Below are 8,265 nucleotides of genomic sequence, written 5' to 3' on the forward strand. Positions count from 1 at the left end.
ACTAGGCCACGCCAGAACCTTGACATGCTTCTTACAGAGCCACTCCTTGGCCGTGGCATTCCTGACTGTGTGCTTTCGATCATTGTCCTGTTGAAGGGCCCTGCCTTCACCCATCTTCGATGCTCTAACTGAGTGAAGTATATTGTTCCCCAAAATCTCGCAATACATGGCCCCAGTCATCTTCTCCTTAATACAGTGCAGTCATCCTGTCCCATGTGCAGAAAAAACATCCCCAAAACATGATACCACCATCCCCATACTTTTACAGAAAGAATCATGTTCTTGGGATAGTTCTCTCATCAAAATGGTCTTTGGCAGACTTAAGGCAGGCCTTGACATGTGCTGGTTTAGGCAGGGGATCCTTCTTTGCCATGGGTGATTTCAAACCATGACATCTTAGTGTATTACCAACAGTAACCTTGAAAACAGTGGTCCCATCTCTTTTCAGGTCATTGACCAGCTCCTCCTGTGTAGTTCTGGGTGGATTTCTCACCTTTCTTAGAAACATTGAGACCCACGAGGTGAGATCTTGCATGGAACCCCAGTCCGAAGGAGATTGACATTCATGTTTAGCTTCTTCCATTTTCAAATGATTGTTCCGAGAGTGGAGCTTTTTTCAACACGCTGCTTGGCAATTTCCCCGTAGCCCTTTTCCAGCCATGAATAGGTTTACAATTTTGTCTCTAGTGTCTTTGGACAGTTCTTTGGTCTTTGCCATGTTAGTAGTTGGTCTCTTACTAATTGTATGGGGTGGACAGGTGTCTTTATGCAGCTAACAACCTCAAACAATTTAGAAGACAGCCTTTGTGGGTCAGAATAATAGCTTATAGACACGTGTTGAAATACTTATTTGTAGCTGTATCAATAAATAAATAGTTAAAACTCATACATTGAGATTTCTGTTTTTTTTTTTTTTTAGATTATGTCTCTCATGGTGGACATGCACCTATGACGACAATTTCAGACCCCTTCAAGATTTCTAAGTACATAACTTGCAAAATAGCAAGTTGTACTAAATACTTATTTTTCTAACTGTAAATCCTATTGAGGAACCAGTTGGAATGACAGTGATCTACATCTGTGTGCATCTTAAAACCACTTTTATAGGTGGGTCCCTCAAGCCTGCTCTGTCACCAAAACCCTCATGACAGTAGGAAATTCAATTCAATTCAGTTTATTTATATAACACCAAATTCACAACACATGTCATCTCAAGGCACTTTACAGTTGATACAAAGTTTTCTATCTAAGGAAAACCAGTTGATTGCATTGACTCATTGACTCAAATATAATCCCTCACACTAAGCATGCTTGTATATTTTAATTGTAACAAACGTTAAAATTCTATTCATCAGTTGCTGGAGAAATGATCACATGCAGGCAAACGTATATGAAATGGGCATTGAAATGGGAATTGGGCAACAATGATCCAGTTTGTGGGCCTTGCTAAAAGAAGTTTGCTCAAACTTGAACAAAATTATAAAAATTAAGTGATGAAACCTTATTTACAGCAAACAGCAGAAAAATGCAACCATGATCTGAGCACCAACCGGAGTTTTATAAGTCAGCCATGTATCTGAATTGAATTGCTGTCTAGCTACAATTTTCCTTAAAAAACAAACTGCCAGATTTTTCTGGAAATGCTTAATCTCTTTTCATTATCTAAACAAACACAGCAGGGAGCTCCTTTGCCAACCAGAGGCAGATAGAGATTGGAGCAGGCGCCTCGGAAGTTAAAAGGTAAAGTCTAAATAAGTGGTCCTCCTAATTGTCAATCATCCTGGTGATATGTTTACGTAAAGCCATTCTACATGCTTGCCCCATTAGATATCTTTTTCTGCGCATGCGCACTTTCAGGCATATACTGTATGTGTGGTGAGCTAAGGTTTCAGACAGTCATTGGAACTCACCTTTCTCCCCGCGGCTCTTTGGAAATGACAGAGGGTCATAACAGAGCTCTCCTCGTAATGCACTATGGGATTTGCTGTCACAGCGGCCTGCTGTCCCCATAGGCTGTCGCTACCCGAGAGTGGCAACTAATAACTAAGATGGCACAGGTATGAGGAGGAGTTACGTGACCAACGGAGCAAAAAGCAGTGATCATCTGTCTAAACAGTCAGTTAACTGAGTTTGCTATAAAGTCCACTGTATAGTCCCAGCTCTATGTGGACACAGTAAGCTTGTATGAGCTATGAGAACAGTACATTTTAAACAGGGGTTTCGTGAGGAGAAATGGGCTTGTGCATGTTTTTGCACGTACATTTTTTTTTTAAGTGGAGGTATTTTAAAAAATCCTACACAATGCCTTTAAGCTGTAATAAGTTAATAATCAATACCTTAGGTAATTGTTGTTCTGATCTTTTGCACAGATCAGTTGAAACCAACTGATCAGTTGACAAAACATGAAAGACCATGAGTCACATAACTACATTTGGTTGTCAGCAAAATCTTTAAATTTTCAACAGTTGGTTTCAAAGAGGATGCAAAATTGAATTTGCAGGAAAATATTAAAAATATCCTTTCAGTCCCAAAATGCTCAGCGGGACATGTTCACACTTCAAAAGAGAACAGACTACCAATTTTCTCTGCTGGAGACCTTTAAAAACAGGTTAACCCATTATGTTCAGAGGATCTACCTTTATTTTTTTCAATGATTTTGACAATAACAACAATGATATTTGTTCCTATAATGAGAACACACACAAAGGAAATAAATCAAAACACTCTTCAAAAAAACAACTCATTATTATCAGATGATCTACAAATGGATGTTTGTCTCGAGCCTCTCATGTAATATGTCTAACTTAGGTAAGTTTTAAATGTACACGTATTCAGTAAGAGAGGCAGAGCCCAGCAGAATGACAGAGTGAAGCTGAGATGAACCACAGCACTGAACTGATTAACATCTCATTAAAATTCAACACTTAATTAAAAGTGTCCAGTTAGAAATAGGCTTTATTAAGCACATCCACAGAATCTAGAAGCACTTTATTCAATTAAAATGTCCTTTAAAAAACATATTTTAAAATGTTGTTAATTCGACAAAAATTTACAATGTTACCACATTGGAGGAAGTATTGAAATCAGTTTTTGACAGGAATATTTCATATTCATATTACAGCTCATATAATTGATTTGCTAATTTTTTGTCAGATTTTAATTCTCTTGATAAACTTTTATACAGAGAGGATTGTGACTGTTATTAGCCTCCCTTTCTGATCAGCCTGATCCACCACACAGTGATCTCAATATGCAGTAGACCTTATGATGTGACTAATTCCGATGATGTGACAGTGGAACAGACAACAGTAAATACAACTCAGTCAGATGTGCTTTTAAAAGGTTGCTAGCGGTACAATATCACAAACATAAAATATTAGGCAGTATTTTTCGTTTCTCTTTCTATACAGAACAACGTAAGTATAATAATCAGTCTTTTATTACTCTTTGATTAGAGCAGTAAAATGTATAAAAATTTGGTATTGATTGCCGACACTAGATTTGCAAAACGGTTAAGCACATACAAGGTGTGGTGTGTTACAAAAATACGATCTATATTCCTCACTGAATAATCCAGTCCAGTTCTGCTTTATTAGTTATTTCTAACCTTTTTTTCCCCTGATTTTTCTCTCTGTAATAGCTTCATCTGGCCTGGCGCTCTTTTTAACTGTGACACTCTCCTTATAGAGGGAGGCATCAGCTTGGCTGCTGGCATCATTGCACCATAAACATTTTGCTTTGAATTTACAATAAATATTTGAATTTGCATGACTTTCACAGTTAAGAGATCAGCAATGTACTGTGAAACATACTCAGCAATTTAGTGTAACTTCATATTTGTGAAATTACAATTAAATGTTGTAAAAGCACAACATACATACATTCATACATTACTAGGGAATTAAGGCATTGTGCCATACATCGTAACAATAAGGCTAGATACTTCTACATATTGTAAGGTGAAATTAAAGTACAAGTTTACTATAATTTACAATTTGAATTGTATATCGTTCTACATTTGACCAGCAATTTACTGTGAACGTAATGTTTATTGTTTTTTTTTTTGTTTGTTTGTTTTTTTGGTTTTTGTTTATTTATCAGGGACAGTGTAAAGAATAAGAGATATCTTGTTCAGGCTATTGCTAGTTTTCATCCGTAGCCCTTTAGGTAATTACATACATTTAAAAAACACATTACAGAACAAACTACGTTCAGTCTGAAATACTAAGAAATACTATAAATATAAATGTACAGTCAATGACGAAATTGTTTATAGATTATCTGGACTGATGCTGTCACAGTTGGTGAGCAAGAATATCTTTTTTCAGATTATTAGAGAACAGGTTTATGTCTACGGCTAGTTTCCGACTGTCTTGGAGCTGTTTCCACTGTCTGATAGTCTTGATAGAAACAAGCTGTTTTTCCAAAGGCAGATGATCTTTGTGGGTGGAATAGCACAGTTTATGTCAGTCATGGAGCAAGATATTCAGTTGTTGGCCTTAGAGTTTATAGGCAAAAGAAGAAATTAAAAGCCGAAATCATTCACTGGAGAGTTTTTTCGATGGGTTGACATGTTTCATGGACTAAAAACTACAAAAACAAAGTGTGTCACTTGGAGTTTTTCCATCACATCCTTAGTTATCTGAATGGTTCTAACCTAATGACGCTGATCCTGTTACTCTCGCCTTTAAAATCAAGCCCTACCAGACTGATACACTCTGGCTGTCCAGGCTAGATTTTGACGGCGTCCCTTTTCTCTAGACATAGCTTTGTGCTCTGCATTTACTACTAACTGTAGGTGTAGGTGCTCTATTGTAAAGGCAAAAAAGCTCAGCAAATGTGTAACAAGAAAATTCCAAACAAATGCAAAAAAAAGGGAAAGACATATTTTACGCCTAGACGGGTGAGAAAAAAAAAACATGTATTGTAGGATGAATATATCATATTTGTTAATTTTTATGTATACATAAAATGCCACTGTGTGCCTTTAAAGGAAGAGGCATAATGATATTTGATTTCACTGATTAGATATGCTCATACTGCTTCGCCCTGCTGAGAATTGCCTTTTTTTTATGCCACACAAATAATATGAGTAAAATAATGGCCCTGTTTTTTAATCAGTTTTCTTCAAGCCATTTGCCATTATTGACTTACTGTTGAGATTCACTATGTGACAACAGACATCCCCCACAAAGCATTCAGGAGAAATGGGCTGGTTATACTGGAAAGCACAAAACAAACCAAAAGATAAACGCAGATATTGTCTAGTGTATTTCCCTCAGTGGTAGATGTGTTTAGCAGAAGCCAGATCTTAATCCACTCTCACAATAACAGTAGCTTGTTGAGGCTGATCTTTTACAAGTACAATCATTTTCTTTCTTAAAAAAGGGGAATTTAGCAAGTCTTTATAATGCTTGCTGTTGACCTTTTCAGGAAGTGACATCTACCAACTTGCCTAAAAAGGAATCTATACTGTACAACATTTCTTTGCAACACACTGCTTGAAACAAGAGGAACTCCAACGACAATGTAGCTATAGGAACTTGAGCATGAGAAGCTTATCTGCATGCTTACGGATTGAACAGTGCTGCTGGGTTTCTGTATCAGTTTGATGTAGGACAGTAGCTGACCGGGAGGCGGTATCTCTGTAATGCTTTAACAGTCTTTTGAATGTATTCCCTAATATTTTACTACAAATAAGCAATAAACATTTTGTTTGTGCATATGTAAGTGATGAATTGTTCCCCTTTTAAAAATGTATTAGATATATAGGTTCTGAGATTACTAAATTAACTAATGAAGCTGTTGCCCTGGGATGGACTGGCGACCTGTCCAGGGTGTACCCTGCCTCTCACCTGTAGACAGGTGGAGCTAGGCACCAGCACCCCTCGAGAGCCCGCTTGGGATAAGCATGATGGAAAATGGATGAATGGATGGGCATATGAAGCTGAACCTGTTTTATTTCAGCCCCAACTAGAGATAAAATCTCTCTATAAATGAATCCCAGCAACTGATGTGCATGGGAGAGCTGATTTCAGAAAATAGGTTTACCACACATTGTGAGTGAACCCTGCAGTTTGTCAAGGGAAAGTTCAAAATGACATCAAAATAGTAATGCGAATCATGATGATAACAGTTAAGGATATACGTGTGAGTGTATCTGCCTTATACCTGCATCTTCTCGTGACTGTCTTAAACACAGTGCATTTCACACATCTGAAGTAATAAATCAGTCATAGAAATTCATTAATGAAAAGACGGAGATAAGAGATGACTCACCTCTTGCTGGAGCTGTTCCACAAATCCTCCCTCCAAGTGGCTCAGAAGAACTGAGGAGCATGAAACGGGTTGATTTACAAGTCATGAGTCTGACGATGCTAAAGAAGCTGTGCGTGTGTGTGTGTATGTGTGTGTGTGAGGGAGAGAGAGAGAGAGAGAGAGAGTGGGGAAAGGGAGCGACAGAGAGCAAAAGAAAGAAAGCGAGCGAGTGAGGATGAACTCCCTCCCCTGCTGTGACAAATACAACATTAAACCACTGCTAGCAATTTTTTGCAGCCCTCTCTCACCAGTGAATTAAACCAAGCAGAAGCCATACATAATGTATATTTTTTACACAAAATTTTATGATGTAAAACAGTTTTTCTTTTATAATTTTAAAATGATCATTTATGTTGAAGAAAATCAACAAAAAGAAGACAAAATCTTAAAGGATTTTCCAGGGCAAAATATGTTTCAGTGGGTTGTGATAAAGATTATGTTTTTCATTAAACACATCAACAAATACACTTGAATGATTAAGTTTGAATTTTTTGCATTGGTATTTATTGTTGTGATTTTATGTTCAATGCTCATCCGGTTGGATGTCACTTTAATAATCATTAATAATCAGACATCATTTCGGATGATATATTATTTATGAACACACGCCCTTCTAGCTGGGTGTTAGAACAATAAATGAAAATGTGATTCAAGCTCTAATCATGGTCAAACAGTTAATTCTGCACATATATGGAATAAATTCAACACAACTTCTGTTGAAAATATAATTATTTATTAACAAAAATCATTCAGCTCCAAGTCAAACATATTTCAGTTTAAAAACTCTTAACTAAGACTAGTGAAACTCAACTAAACTAAACTGCTATGTACAAAGAGGAAGGGGAAACAATATTACAGTTTAGGATGGATTTTGTGTTTGAAAACCAAAGTTTATCTGGAAGAATATGGGATGTGTTTAAATTAGCTTTTAACTAATTTAGAGAAATTGGAATGTTTTTAGACCAATTCACAATGCAAATCCATGAGGTGAATAAAATACTATTTGGCCAAATAGTGTTTTATTTAATGATTTCATTAATGAAGAACCAATAACCTTTTGTCAAATGATTCTTTGCCCTCTTTAAAAACGCTAGCAGCAAATAGAAATCAGGATTTCATTAAATGACTCTTGATCATACTTGGTCATTGAAATTTAATGAGCATCTGAGGGACACATGAACATTAATGTTATATCAGTGTTTAAGCCCTTGGTGAAGTAAAGCTTGTCCAAGCTTCAACAACGTAGCTCACAAAATATTCCTGTAGCATAGCATAGCATCCAGTCCATCCTATTAGCTTTGTCGTTACTCATCAGTAAACACATGAAATGTCCCTAATTATGCCAGACCTGCAAAGCTTTTTGTCCATTTCCATTGGTTGAGTTTCCATCCAGCTGGAGTTTAGCAGGCAGGCTAAACAGCAAGGCAGGCTCTCTCTGTCTCAGTGGCTCACAGTCAGTCTTGGGAAAGTTCTCTTTCTACGTGAACTAGTTCAAAGTTCAGTTCACACATTTTAAAATGAACTAGTTCAGTTCATAGTTCATAATTCAAATTTTTTAACTAAGTTCACAGTTCCAAAAAATGAACTAGTTCATAGTTCTTTTTTTTCTTTCATCTATTGCTCAATTACACCATAGCCTACTGGAGAACCACAGACAGCAATTATTTTATCAGTTGTAACTCTGAAACTGTGCGTCAGATTTCATCTTCATATCCAGTTTTGAATCCTTATCCAACCAGGGTTTACATTAGCATTGAGGGGACAGCATTTCCCCATTGTTGCTTTAACACTTTGTTGCTGTCCATTCACTTCACACTAGTAGCAGCTGCAGCTTTCACCCCTACAGTATATTCTTGAAAACATCAGGAAAAATGTGCTGCTTGAATGGTCTTTTTTATAAGGAATTATTAAAAGAAAAACAGGAAAGTAGTCTTTAAGGTGCAAATG

General features: G+C 36.8%; 1 protein-coding gene across 1 annotated transcript in view; it reads right to left on the reverse strand.

Moving 5' to 3' along the window:
- Positions 1–6,441, reverse strand: part of LOC107089973 (melanocortin receptor 5-like) — a 38,243-nt gene extending 31,802 nt beyond the window's left edge. The window contains exon 1 of the mRNA XM_015383066.1: positions 6,280–6,441. The gene's annotated coding sequence lies outside the window, so the exon portion shown is untranslated. The remainder of the gene's footprint in view (positions 1–6,279) is intronic.
- Positions 6,442–8,265: the final 1,824 nt, after the last annotated feature.

The sequence above is a fragment of the Cyprinodon variegatus genome, unplaced genomic scaffold (genome assembly GCF_000732505.1).
Source record: "Cyprinodon variegatus isolate N-32 unplaced genomic scaffold, C_variegatus-1.0 Scaffold275, whole genome shotgun sequence".
In the NCBI taxonomy this organism is placed as follows: Eukaryota; Metazoa; Chordata; class Actinopteri; order Cyprinodontiformes; family Cyprinodontidae; genus Cyprinodon; species Cyprinodon variegatus.